The sequence below is a fragment of the Protopterus annectens genome, chromosome 7.part0 (assembly GCF_019279795.1).
Source record: "Protopterus annectens isolate FY-2018-M chromosome 7.part0, PAN1.0, whole genome shotgun sequence".
Taxonomy (NCBI): Eukaryota; Metazoa; Chordata; order Ceratodontiformes; family Protopteridae; genus Protopterus; species Protopterus annectens.
The window spans coordinates 1,614,554,379-1,614,568,874 of NC_056739.1; positions in this window are offsets into that span (position 1 = coordinate 1,614,554,379).

Below are 14,496 nucleotides of genomic sequence, written 5' to 3' on the forward strand. Positions count from 1 at the left end.
ATGGGGTGGGGGAAGGTGAAGATAGGACCGAGCAAAGTGAAAGTAACTTAAAGTGACATGGAAATGCAGACCAGAATGATGAGCGCCTGAGTTCTAATTCATTCACAACTTAAATGTCCAAAGGGCAAACACAGTCAGAACTCCAATCTAGAATGGAAATACTTGCTACAAGAGGATTATTGTTAAAAATTGTTTTATTGTATTTATTGTGGAGTTACAGATAATGATGTTTTCCATATTAATAATACAGGTGATGCTGCTTTTGAGTCTAACTTTTATTCTACCCAATGTTTGGAAGCTTTCTTTGGGAAAGATTACAAACTAAGCTAGAGGGTTCTCATGATTCTATCCATTTCCAGTGATTTATTTAAAACTGCTACAATTCTTTTAATGAGCAAATGGGGATAAATCATTTTAATTTTTGATGAGACTAAGGTATAGAGCATTAGTAGAGCCACAAAATGTATAATAAAGGATTTTAGAATTTAAGATGACAGGTGAAAAGTCTATTACATTTTGGGTCAAAGATGAATGCATAAAACATCTGAAAATATCAGCCTGATTTTATTCTAGAGAACAATAAGAGGCACATATTTCATAAACGTCAGATAATGGTTTCCCTTAAATTTGATAATAAGTAAGCATAAATATAGGATATGATTTAAGAGACACAGTAAGAGAGCTTCATTTTGTCATAGCTCTTATCTTGATTAAATAAAACATCTTCTAATAGTTGATATATTATGTGTCAGACAGTTTTGCTAATTAACACCATGGTGCTATAATATTATTTAATATTTGTGGGATGTGTGGTCACAACAGTTTAACTATTCTGACGTTATAGTTATACACTGCAGCATTTCAGCTCTTACATATAATCTAAGTAACATTTTGTAAGCTTAGACTACTACTTGTTATTCATTTTAATGAATGAGGTAATTGCAAAACCCTTCTGCTGAAAGGCACATTATTACACAGTTTGCATAGCATTTTAAGAGTAAGCTGCCTCCAGGGTGCTTCCTACTGTAGTTCTACTCTATGTTTTAATCTTTTTTTAATAGTATTAAGTAATTTGTGGTATGATTTTAACAGTGTAATGATAGTAATGTTCAGAGATATTAGTCCTGTGGTTTAGTTCTGTATTTAGTGTAAACTTTTGATTCAGGTCCATTTGACTAGTAATTTAATTTTCTGATAGGTTAAATGTAGAACATTTTTAATTTATTATTATTATTATTTTTTTAATTTAAAAATGTTAAATGCTATTTATAGAGGTTTAGTTTAGCTGGGTAGTGTTGTTCTGGTTGGGGGCTGTGTGTTTATTTTATGGATGTAGAGTTTTATTTATTTATTTTTTTGCATGAATGGGTAGAGTTTCCCTGATGACACAGACAGAGTGGTGATAATTATTCACATAGGTAGTGAGGTAAGGATATGCATAAAGGGTGTTAAATGCTTTATGGCTTAATGATACGGGTAGGATGCCAATAAAAATTATACTCATTTAAGGTTAGAAAAATGGTTTATCACACTCCTTTATTAGTGTTTCTTGTTAGTGTATGGCATGAACTGTCCCACAAGGGCAAGGATTAATTATATATATATATATATATATATATAAGTTGACAGTGTTGTGACACACACACACACACACACACACACACACACACACACACACACACACACACACACACACACACACACACACACACACACACAGCCATGGACCATATGCAGACTCTATACAAACAGTGACCAGAGGTCAGGGCTGAGTCTCAGTTGTACACATCACAAAGGTAATAAAGTACATCTCAGTGAAAATTAACTGAATGTTTTTTTTTGTACCATAAAACTGATTGCTTAAGTGTTGACTTTAACACTGGTAATGAAAGAGTTATGAGTAATAAAGAAAGAAAAAAAGCATGTTATCTTATTGCACATGAAAAATTTTAAAGAAATGGGACTTTAGAAACACAGGTAAAGAAAACATTGAATATGTGTGTGTGTGTGTATATATATATATATATATATATATATATATATATATATATATATATATATATATATATATATATATATATATATATATATATATATATACCTATCAAAAGCTCGAGTTTTCAGAAACTTGAAATACATATTGTCGAGATGATATGATTGAGTTTCTAAAAACTCAAAGCTTTTGAATGGAGATCCTGGTACAGTGCAGACCAGGGAATTTACCTTTTTCCCCACTATACTGCCATCATGGTGTTGGTATATATAATGTGTGGATGTATGGGGGATGCAGCGGGATTGCTCCCCTGCAAAACTGTAGAAAAAAGAAAAAAAGGTAGACTTTTGTTGTTTTTCGAAGTTCATGTTTTTGGAAACTCAATCATATCATCTCAGCAATATGAATTTTGAGCTTCTGAAAACTTGAGTTTCTGACATAGACCCATATATATACATATACATATACATATATATATACATATACATATACATATATATATAGGTCAACACTGAGTAGACAGCAGCAGCCCTGAGGCCTTGCCAGGCTGTCCCACTCTGCGAACAGTCCAGATTGTCTAATGCTCTGTCTAGGGACATGTGGATAAAAACAGTAATATCTAGGGGTTAAAAGATTCCTTTCAAACCCCTACCATTTCACCCAATCCATTCATTTGCTGTTGTCCACACTGTCAAAAAATCTCTGGAAGGAAGGAGGTGTTCAACCTCTTGTTAGAAAAGAACCATCCAAAATGTCCCACCAGTCCAGAAAAGGTTAACATTCTATTCTATTCCAGGTTCTTTTCTGATGACAAAAAAGGACCTCAGGCCAATTTCTAGCTGAGTAGCTTGAATATCTTTATCTCTAAACATCCTTCCTTATGCCATGGTGCAGTCAGTCCTTCACTGTCTATCAGAAGACTGAATGTGGTCTTTGAACCTCCAAGACACCTACTTGCACATTAAGATCACCAATAAGACAAGGAAGTACAACACCTCTTTGTAGGAGTCTGTCATTACTAGTTGTAAATGTTTTCATTTAGACTTATGTCATACCGTAGGGAGTTCACCAAATGCATGGTGGTATTCCACCTGAGGGTGCAGGATAAGCTCATCTCATACCTGGATGGTTGGCTGCTATAATTGTAGGAATTAACTGTCTCTAGAATCTCCCTGGTCAAAATATCCCAACATCAATTGAGCCTGTCCCAGCTGCTCACATTCATTGGCCACAGTCTGGACAGCATTCATTGCCAGGCATGCCTACCAATGGATTAGATGATATCGGTAAAGACCAAACTCTCTTTGATTATAACTTCCAACACAGTTTCCACTGATGTATGCCTGAAGAGCCTAGGAATAATGGCAGCAGCCATTCCAACGGTACTCCATGCCACACTCCACATGGATGTACTACGTTCGACAGTCAGGGTGCAGTGCTATCAGAATTCAAAACAGCACGCCAAATTAGCATCTCCAACTTTTGCAGGCAGCAAATTTAGTAGTGAATGGAAACAGTAATCATAGCATAGGAAATCCCTTTCATTTACCCCCAACACTAGGTTCAGTCTCCATGGATGCATCTGCCCAGGGTTTTTGGGATTACCATGGGCAGATGGCCCAAATTAGCTTTTCACATCAGCATGTTAGCAATGAGGGCAGTTCTCCTTTATCTGTCTGCATAACAAGACTCCATTCCATGGTATGATTTCCATTTACTTGGACAACATGGCAGTAGTTTGGTACATCAACAAACATGGCAGGATGAACTCAGTTTATGTCATTCAGCAATTCAGTATTTTCTGAGGGCCAATCACATCTGAGAATAGGCCAGTTTCTTGACAGGCAAACTGAGTTATTGTCTCTTGAAGCCTCACAAGTAGTTCCTTCATCCTTGTGTGACTCAAACATCATTTCACCTTTTAGGTGTTGTTGACAAACTCAAGATGTTAAGTACAAACCCGTATGTCACCCGGTGGATAGACAGATAGGACCCAGGAAGTTATAACTGGGAGTCCACCTCCACAAATAGGTCAGTCACAAGTGGAGTCCCTCAGGGATCAGTCCCTGGACCTCTTCTGTTTGGCATTTACCTCTCAGAAGTCAAGGCCAATGTCTGTGGTCTGTGGCTGACTAAATTTGCAGATGATTGCAAATTAGGAGCTGTCATTGAATCTTACAAACAACTGGTGTCAGAGCTATGGACTAAAACTAAATGCCAATAAATGCATAATAGTATCCTTTGGGAAATCATCCACCCTGGTAACTATCATATTGACAACACACCCCTTAGAGTTGACCCAGTAATTAGGGACTTAGGGACACAAATAGATAGTAATCTAGCCTTTGATCATCACGTGGCTACAGTTCTGAGGAAATCAGTCTATGTTGTGCAACTTATAAACAAAGGTATGGCATCTAAGTCCAAGGAAGTCATTGTGCTACTGTATTCACATTCATCAAACCTATCATTGAGTACAATGCCCCCTTTGGTATGTACCTAACCAGGCAAATCCAACAAATGGAACATCCATAGAGGTTCCTCACCAAAATAATACAGGGCATAAGTAACATGTCCTATGCAGACTGCCTCAAGGCCCTATCCCTGTATTCTGTCTACTACAGGCTTTTGAGGTGAGATATATGCCTGGCATACAGGGTATTGTCAGACCCCACTCTGATGGACCTTCTGCATATCCACAAAGCAAACAGTACCAGAATTACCTGTTCTAAAGACTTTAACCTTGCCTGTGATATAAATAGGACCTGCTGGAGAGATATGTATGTATCCCAGAGACTACCCCATCTATGTAACAGGCTCCCCATCCATGTGAAGCAGAGTTCCTCCCTAACCCAATTCAACTGCAACTTGGACAGTTGGATGAGAAATCAGAAAATCATCTCTGGTTTGGCACCTATGTCTCTAATGGACAGAGGTAACCTGTAAAATGGTTCATCTCCCAGGCCCATGCTTACAGTTATCAAGGGTATCAGAACTTGTCAGAAATTTGGGATGCATGGCTAGGCTTAAAAAGGCCCTTGTGGTCATTAGCCTAGTAAACACCCATGAACCTAGAACACATGCTATATTTACAGCCTTTTTCCTGAATACAATTCTAGATGTTATCTGTACAACAGTTACTTGACTTTCTGTCGGTACTTTCACAAGGCAGTATTAGCTGGATATGACATCCAGGTTCAGGTCTTCTTTTGGGGCCACTACTATCAAGAAAGTACACTAAGGCTGATTTACTTGAGACTCTGCCCCGCTGTTATACATGATGGACCTCCTCTTACCAGATATAAATTTACATACATAACTTAATTATATATTTTTAACAGTATTTGTGATTTCAAAAAAGAATGTTTTTAAAACAAATATAGAACTGTAAGAGCATGTATATTTTTGTGTGTGTGTTAAGTGTGTGTGAGGCTGGCTCAAAGATAATAGTTAACTTTTCCTTGCTAGAATTATAGACAAATGACAATACTATAGAGAAATGACTGCACTATTTTTTTTTCAAAATGGAAGACAACTTTCAAAAATTAATTGTTTTATGAGGCATTTTCACTATAGTTGTATATTTGTTGCTGAATCAGGACAAAGAGCATAACAAGGTTAATTTGCATGCATTGTTTGCAAGATTAAGATGACAAAATGTCCCAAAGTAATTAGTGTAATATATTATTATTTTTCTGTATGCCAGTTGTTTGGTCGAGGTAGCAGTGAAAGCTTGTTGGGTATGAAAATGCTTGGGAAATGTAATATATATTTTTTTCCATAATAAATTTTTATTGAAATATATTTTCCAAAAACATTACAAAAATACAATAAACATCACACACATAATACACTATAACTACTACAAACCATTTATACAATATCTACATGAAATGCTTCCTATGTTTAATATATCCCTAATATCAGTATCATGCTAATATAATATTGAAGACCTTTTCCCATATTTTTGGCTTATTAATATTTTTGTTAGTTTGTTTCAGAAGTAATTTATGTGCTAGTATATGTTTTATAGCCACAAGCTTAAAATTATTCCATGATGTCTTATGTGGTTCTAACCAATTTGTGGCTATATAGAGTTTCATCAGCAAAAAAATATTCATACAAATAATAGTTTGCGATCTGGAAAGCTCTCTTGGAGGAATGTGTAGAATCATAAATTCCCATGACAGTGTAGAACTTTGATAACCCATCTTTTGCAGTTGTACTTTAAGAGAGTTCCAAAGTTTATATACGCATTTACAACTTCAGACCATATGAAGAAGATCCACTGTTTGATCTGCACAGTATGGACAAATTGGAGAATTCCTAGGTTTAAATTTATGTACTCTAAGATGTGTGTAATATGCATTGTTCCAAATCATCAATTGCGTGTACATCAGTTTTTGAAAATAAACTGATTTCCTAGTTATATCAATTGCTTTTAATATCTGATTGTCTGTTACTGTTACTTTGTTTACCCAATACTCTGAAAGCAAAATTTTGTCCTGAAATTTCAAATCCTTAATTAATTTGTATGCAGTTGCTATAAATTTAGTGTCTTGTTGGATGGCTTGCCACAATTCAGAGCACTTATCCACAAATCCGGCTGCAGGTTTAAAGTTCCTAAAATAGCTCAAGGCAAGTTCTTTAACTTGTCTCATTATAACAATGTAACTTCTAGGTAGATTCATTTCCTGTCTAATTTGTAAAGCCGATAAGTCAAGTTTATTAAAAACATCAAATAGAGTCAGATTAACTATTAATGGAAATTTGCTGAGATCGATCAGCTGACTATTTAGTTTAAAATTAGGATTCCTGTGGAAAGGTTGAAGAACCATCATATATTGCAATAAATCTACGGACTGAAATAAAGTTTGCAAAGATGAGACACAGGTTATTATGTGGTCCATGACCCCATATTTTATCAGACTAATTTTGTCCATAAAGGGTAATGCTTTAGGATTTATTTTCCTATCCAAAATATGCTTATGATTCAAGACCACCCAAGTTGGTATCCATTTTGTATTCATTACATCATAATTAGCAATTCTTAAAATTTGATTAGCATTTACAATCAAATAATATGCTTCAAAGTTTGGTAGCTCAAGTCCCCCTCTTATTTTAGGGGTCATTAATTTCTCATAAGATATTCTAGTTCTTTTTGGGTTCTAGATTAATTTAGCTAGATCTTTATGCATTTGTTTAAAAACTGTTTTTGAAATTGATAATTGGGCAGACCTAAATATGTATAACATTCGTGGTAGTATATTCATTTTCACTATTGATACTTTTGCTAATATCGGTAGTTTTAAATTCTTCCATCTGTCACAATCAGCTATTATTTGTTCCCATACTCGTTTAACATTATTGTTATAAAAGTCCTTATTATCCGTAGAGAAGTTGATACCCAAATATTTAATATTTTCTTTACCTGTTAACTTCCCCATCAGGGCCATTAATGAAAAAGGTTTTGGGGTTCTTAATGGGAAGATATTCGTTTTCTGTAAGTTAATTTTATAATTAGAAACTACTGAAAATTTGTTTATGAGCTTTAATATCTTTTCACTGCCCGAAATTGGGGTTGTACAATAAATAATAAGATCATCGGCGAATGCTGACATTAATATTTTATTCCTATAAATTATTGGTGCATTATGATACAAATTTTGCTTGATATATAAAAATAGGGTTCTAGATATAGGTTAAACAATAAGGGGGACATGGGACAACCCTGACGAGTACCATTTTTAATCTGTATTCTGTTAGAATAAGTCCTATTGATGTATAGCATAGTGTATGGATTACTATATAATATTTGTAGTATCTGAATGAATTCTTGGGGCAAGTTAAAATAGGGTAACACATCAAACAAAAACTTTATGTCTACTCTATCAAATGCTTTCTGGGCATCTATTATAAGAGCATAGATATTAAAGTTGTTTTGTTTAGCATACGTCATCATATTATGCAGTGTAAGTGTGTTATCGCTAGTTTGTCAGTTGCCATAAATCCAGCTTGTTCCTTAGAAATTAGATATATCAAAACCTTCTTTAGTCTCGATGCTATAATTGATGTTAAAATTTTCATATCCACATTCATTAGTGCTATTGGTCTGTAATTATCTGGGTTAAGGGGATCTGAATTGGTTTTATGTATGAAAATTGTTTTTGACGCATTGAGGTGGGGGTCACTAATTTTATTTTTAGTTATATAATTAAATACATGAGACAATTCTTTTCCCAAACTATCAGCAAACTCTTTGTAAAATTCAGCTGTAATACCATCAGGCCCTGGCGACTTATGTGCTTTCATATGTTGAATTGTATATACTATTTCTTCTTTAGAAATAGGTTTAATCAGGTCACTTTGCAGGCTCTCTTCTAATTCTGGAAAGTTAATTTTTGCAGAAAACTTTTATTCTGGTTATGTAGAGACCTATCAGTTTGCCCCTCATACACCTTAGTATAGATTTTCCCAAAAACATCAACAATATCTTCAGTTTTAGAATATATTGTGTCGTTATACTGTATTTCCGAAATATATCCAGTTGTTTTTGATTGATTTATAATCCTTGCCAGTGCTTTTGATGGTATTTGAACATTATTAGCATATTTCACTAAACACCTATGTTCTTGAAGTGTTAATTTATTATTATGAAGCAAAAAGAGATCCCTTTGAAGCTTCAACATTTCCTCCTCAGTTTGAGCGTTAAAATTCTGAATCAGCTCATTATCAAGTTGTTTTATTCTTATTTCTAGTTTTTGAATATCACTATTATGAATTTTCTTATAATATGAGGCTTTTTGTATAAGAAATCCTCTAATTTGAGCTTTAGCTGTCGCCCATTCAATGTCAGGAGTATGTTTTTGGAGCTTCAAGCTATCTGTAAATTCTTTCAAATATTTTATAATTCCGTCTGCTATCTCTTTTTTACTTAAAAGATTTGGGTTGAGTGACCAATTATAACCCCTATGCCTTCTTGTGTCTTTTAAATCTTTAGAAAATGTTAACGAAATTTTTGAGTGATCTGATAGATGACGAGTATGTATAACCACCACTGGTTCTAAATTCGTTAGTGCTTTAGATATCAAAAGTAATCTATTCTAGCCCACATTTTGTGGCATGGTGAATAGAAGGTATATTTATTTGCATTATTAATATCTTGTGAATAAGAAAAGGGGTCATGTAATTGAAAATCTTCCTTAAAATCATTTAATGCTATCCCGGCCTGCTTATTAAATGCTCTTTGTGGACAAGACCTATCCAACTTTGGATTTTGATAGGTATTCCAGTCCCCACCCACAACAAAATAATAACCATCATATTGTGTTAATATTGGATATAATGATGCAATGAAACTGTGTTGATCATTACATGGGGCATATATATTCAAAAGTAGGATAGGTTTATCAAATGCATTATCTGATAAAATCACATAACACCATCGCCCATTTGGATCCACTTTGGAGTCTAAAATCCTATCTTTGTATTGGATTTTGATAATTATAGCCACTCCTGCACTGTTTGTTTTACCTTCTGATGTCACTAGCTCTCTAATCCAGTTCTTTTTTCTAATATCATTCCATTGTTCATTCATCAAATGTGTTTCCTGTAGAAATACAAACAGTGCTTTGTCCTGTAATAATATGTGTAGCAACAGCTTTCTCTTCTTCAAGTTCTGGAGCCCTTTAACATTCCATGAGTTCAACTCCCACATTCGCAGGTCTTGGTATGAAGTAACAATATAAGAGGGGAATTATCAAATTGACATGTATTTACTGTACACTATATCTAATCTGGAAGCATTTCCTACATCCCGTCCCTAACCAGTGCTTACCCACTTTACCCCTGGACCAGGATTTATATAGGTCTTGTATAAGAGAAAATATAAACAAGGTTAAGCACACCAACACATTGAAAAACTTCAGGTAATAACATTTAAAACATTTCCTAAACTTACAACCTATATATTCTAGCATATCTACATCAAAGTCTAAACTACACATTCCCTACCAAACACCGCTACTTAACTACAGCTTTGGTTTAACTATTAGTTAAACAAATCTCATTTCTAAGGTTATTACTGTGTAAAGGAAAGTTTTAGTAGATTGGGTACTTATTTTATCCTACCTTAAGTATCTGTTTTGTTGCAATCATTATGTACATAAACTTTTTACAGAAGAGAGGAGAGAAAAAAAAAATGCATCCTACATTTTAAATCTGTACCCTACACAGTGCCTGCCACTCACTGCATATAGTAAAAAAAAAACGATTTTGGTTCACACCTATAAAAGAAGAAAAAAAATAGTAAAAGTACATGTTATTATGTGCTTTAAGTACATACTGTAATGTTATTTCGTTATAAAAAGAACATTAACATATTATTTTCAGTTCTCTTTGTCTTCTCAAACCAGGAAACCATCAGAAATACTCACGACGGGGGACCTCTTTCACAGCAGGACCACAGGAAATGTTACATCCAAATCGACACTCTCAGTTGAAATCCAGGCATTTCCTGTTTACCACACAATGGAAATAGACCTTGAGGTCATAAAAGTCTGAAACCAGACAGCAGACCCTCAGATTAGCATAAACAAACAGTTTTATTGCTTTTTCAGAGGCCTGAACAGTTTAGTGAAGAAACAAAGGATTAGAAAAGCCTTGAGGTAAAATACATGCTGGATCTGACTACAGGAACATGCCAGTCTCAATGGAAGTTCTTTTCAGCCCTCTGATGCAGGTAGAACTTTAAAACTTTCAGAAACACTTATTTTGCCTGATTTTTATTGGAAACAGAATATTTAGTGCCATCCACCATAAATGTAAGCATATTGGGGTATTTCATCTGGAATTTAATTTGTTTATCAATCAGAAATTTACAGTAAGCAGATAAAGACTGTCTAGCCTGCCTTACTTGTAATGGTAAATCTTGAGCCAGAAATATTTTAACATTTTTCCACATAACATAGCCACCATTTTTTTTGCAGTAAACAGTATTTTGCCAACATCTTGAAAGTTCAATATCTTAACATATACAGGTCTAGGCATAGTAGAAGCTTGTACCTCTCTCAGCACTCTGTGTGCCCTTTCTATTACAATCTGTTTCACCCCATCAGCATCATTTAACAGGATTTCAAATATTTGTGTTATGGCTGGTATTAGCTCTGCATACTGGATGTTTTCAGGGATTCCTCTTATAATAATATTATTTCTTCTAGACCTTGCTTCTAAATCAATAAGTTTATTTTTCATGGCTTGTACATCCACATCACATACCTTTGATTTTTTTTCTCCAGCATGTCAATTTTGTCCTCTATTTCAGAAATTCTGGTCTCAGTTTTGTCCATTCTCTGAAGCAATTGATTGCATAAAACTCCAAATGTTTGTATTTGTGAGGTCAAGTCCTTTAGAGCTTCCTGTATAGGTAGTAAAGCGTGTTTGATATCCTCCATGTTTAGTGGCTGATCAGTCCTGGATCTAGTTTCTGGTTTCTGTTGTTCCTGCTGTCTAGTAATCCTTTGTTTTTTCGCAGTTCCATCCTTTACTGGCAACTGTAGTTCTGACAACTTTGTCTTAGTAGTAGTTGTTTCCATGGTTCTTCCTTGTTGCAAGATTTTTCTTTCCCCAAGCAGAAAGGCAGAATAAAGAAAGCACATGGTCCTTTGTTTGTTTCTCTCTTCAGAGCAAAGTAATCACTTGTAATCCTGATGGATAAATACTTTTTTCCCCCCACTTTTTTAAGTGATTTTAGATTAGGTAAGTATAAATGCAACTTTTTATCGTCAATTTGATGTTTAAACCTCCTGATACCCACTCAGATCAGAGATTTTCCTCGGGTTAATTGAGGAGCTGCAGTTTAGCAGTGTTTACAGCATGGCAGCCATCTTTGAATCCTCGGAAATGTGATATTTTTATTTGATGAAATTTGTTAAATACTTTATTCTCAAATAAAGCAGTGTGTGGACTTTTTCCTAGACTATTTCCCCAGCCCTTTGTTTTTTTTTTTCTTCATTTTTTAAACTTTTTGTTTAATTGACTTAGTAATAAATATTGATATGCAAAAAACAAGTAGGATAAAAATACATAGGTGGTTTGTTATGAAGCGATTTTTTTATATATGATGCTTTACTGCTTCTTTAGAATCTTATTTCTGTATACAGTGCTCATTTTGCAAATAACTTCTTTAAATGGCTATTTCCAATTATTAAATAAAAAGAGTAAAATTGGTGTTTTGGATATTATATTTCTTAAAATGTTGGAGTCTAAGACCCCAGCAGAAGAAATAGTTGTTTGTGGAATTATGGAAGGACTTATTATAACGTGTAGTCAAATTTAGACAGTCCATAGAAAATATGATGGACAACTAACAAAGTCAGTTTGTAACTTTATGGTGGCTATAGTATGGGTGGCTGCGATGGTGCAGTGGTTAGCATTACCACCTCACAGCAATAGGTTCTCTGGTTCTATTCTCTGCTGGGGTGCCTTCTGTGTAGAGTCTGCATGTCCTCCCTGTGGTCACGTGGGTTTCCTCCAGGTGCTCCGGTTTCCTCCCACATCCCACAGACATGCTGTAGGTGGATTGGGCACTCTAAATTGGCCCTAGGCATGAGTGTATGTGTGTGTGTGTGTGTGTGTGTGTGTGTGTGTGTGTGTGTGTGTGTGTGTGTGTGCCTTCTGTGGAAGGTTGGGCGCCAGGCTGGCAACTCAACACTGTAAAACTCCACTGCCAATCATGAGCATCCAGGTGATCTGCTGTGGCGACCCCTAATCGGGAAAAGCCGAAAGAAGAAGAAGATGGTGGCTATTATACAAAGTATGAAGGTAAGTATTGCAAATCAAATGATTTTTGAGTTCAAGGCTTTGCTCTGTTAGAAAAGGTACTTTCACAATTTCAAACAACAGGATAGAATGGGAATAGTTGATTCAGAGGCTTTTATCATAGCAACCTTTCCAAAATATATAAATTTAGGGTACAGCAGAATTATGAATAGAAAGCATATGACTGGATTACATTTATACATGGTAAAATACAGCCCATAATTACTTCAGAAAAAAAATAACTTGAACAGAATTTTCATGAGTGAATAAAATATATGCCAGTGATAAAACCAAGTTATAGCAGTATAATATAAGAATAGCACATGGGGCAAACTGGCATTTAAAATATTGTGGAAGACGACAGTATTAGAAATGTGAATTGTTATAGAACATTAAAGAAGATAATTTAGGTTAGATGTAACAAAAGTCATACCTAATGGCCAGGACCATATGACGAAAGACAAAAACAAATTCTAGTTGCTATTCGACTGGACTGATGTTATATTAAATTACTTTTGATATTGTTAGGTGGATGATGGCGGATTGACATGCTAAGAGTTGCTATAAAAAGTTAATATTTAGAGAATACAATGTAGTTAAGTAAGGAACTATAATTTCCATGTAGTGTCCTGATTATGCTCAAAAAATGGGTAACTTTTATCCTGATTGAACATTGCTATAGCATAAGATCTGACCTTAAAATGTTATAAATCTAATTTTTGACTGACTGTACATTGAGAAAATAAATCTCCATGCACTACAAAGAATTATGATTGAATCTCCAGTCACAATGAAGAATTACATTTTCTTGATATGGATGCCAAGATTCACCTATCGAGCTTTGCTTAAAACCAATATCATTCCGATTTCCTTCCTTTAAAGGTGAGCTGGCAATTGCACTGTGTCACTAGCACTAATAACTGTCTTTGTCAGTCCCTTAAAGGTCTAGTTCTAATATTCCAGAATTTTGTACTGATACACAAAAAATATAAAAAAGTGACAAACAAATCAGAATTACATATTGCAAAACAGTAACCTAACAGAATGAACAGTAGTGCACCAGAATTTTTTTCTGAGGGGGACTGTGCAGTCATTTTATGTACTTAAGTGAAATCTGTTGTACTGCTTGGGAATAACAATTCATCTATAGGGATTTAACATGGAAATATTGCTATCAGTCTTATTTTGATAACAGTACTGTTTAACTATAATAACTAGTAATACAAAATGTTCTAATAATTAATGCAACTTGAAGAGCCTCTCTTAAATAACTGAGATAAGTAGTTCTTAGGTAGTTATTAGTCTTGTTGTCCAAGGGACCATTAAGGAGTCTATTACAAATATTCAGTTACCCCCAGGCACTGTCTGGTTAAGTGACTTGCTCAAGGTAACATAATAGACAAATGGGGAATGTGGGACACAAATCCTGTACCATATGGAATACAGCTCACAGCCTTAACCCTTGTGCCAATTGCCAGACTTTTGACTAAGCTATAAAGTAAGTGTTTGTTACCTCATAGTACTTTGTTCTTCAAGTCTACAAATGGTTTGGGTACTTTCTATGTGGGACCTGAATGACTACTTTGTATCTATAGAGAGTACTTCTAGGTGAGTCACGTTACTTCCACCTCAAAAATGTACACAAGTATGCAGTGTATGAGTATTTGTATCCTGAAAAGGGCTGG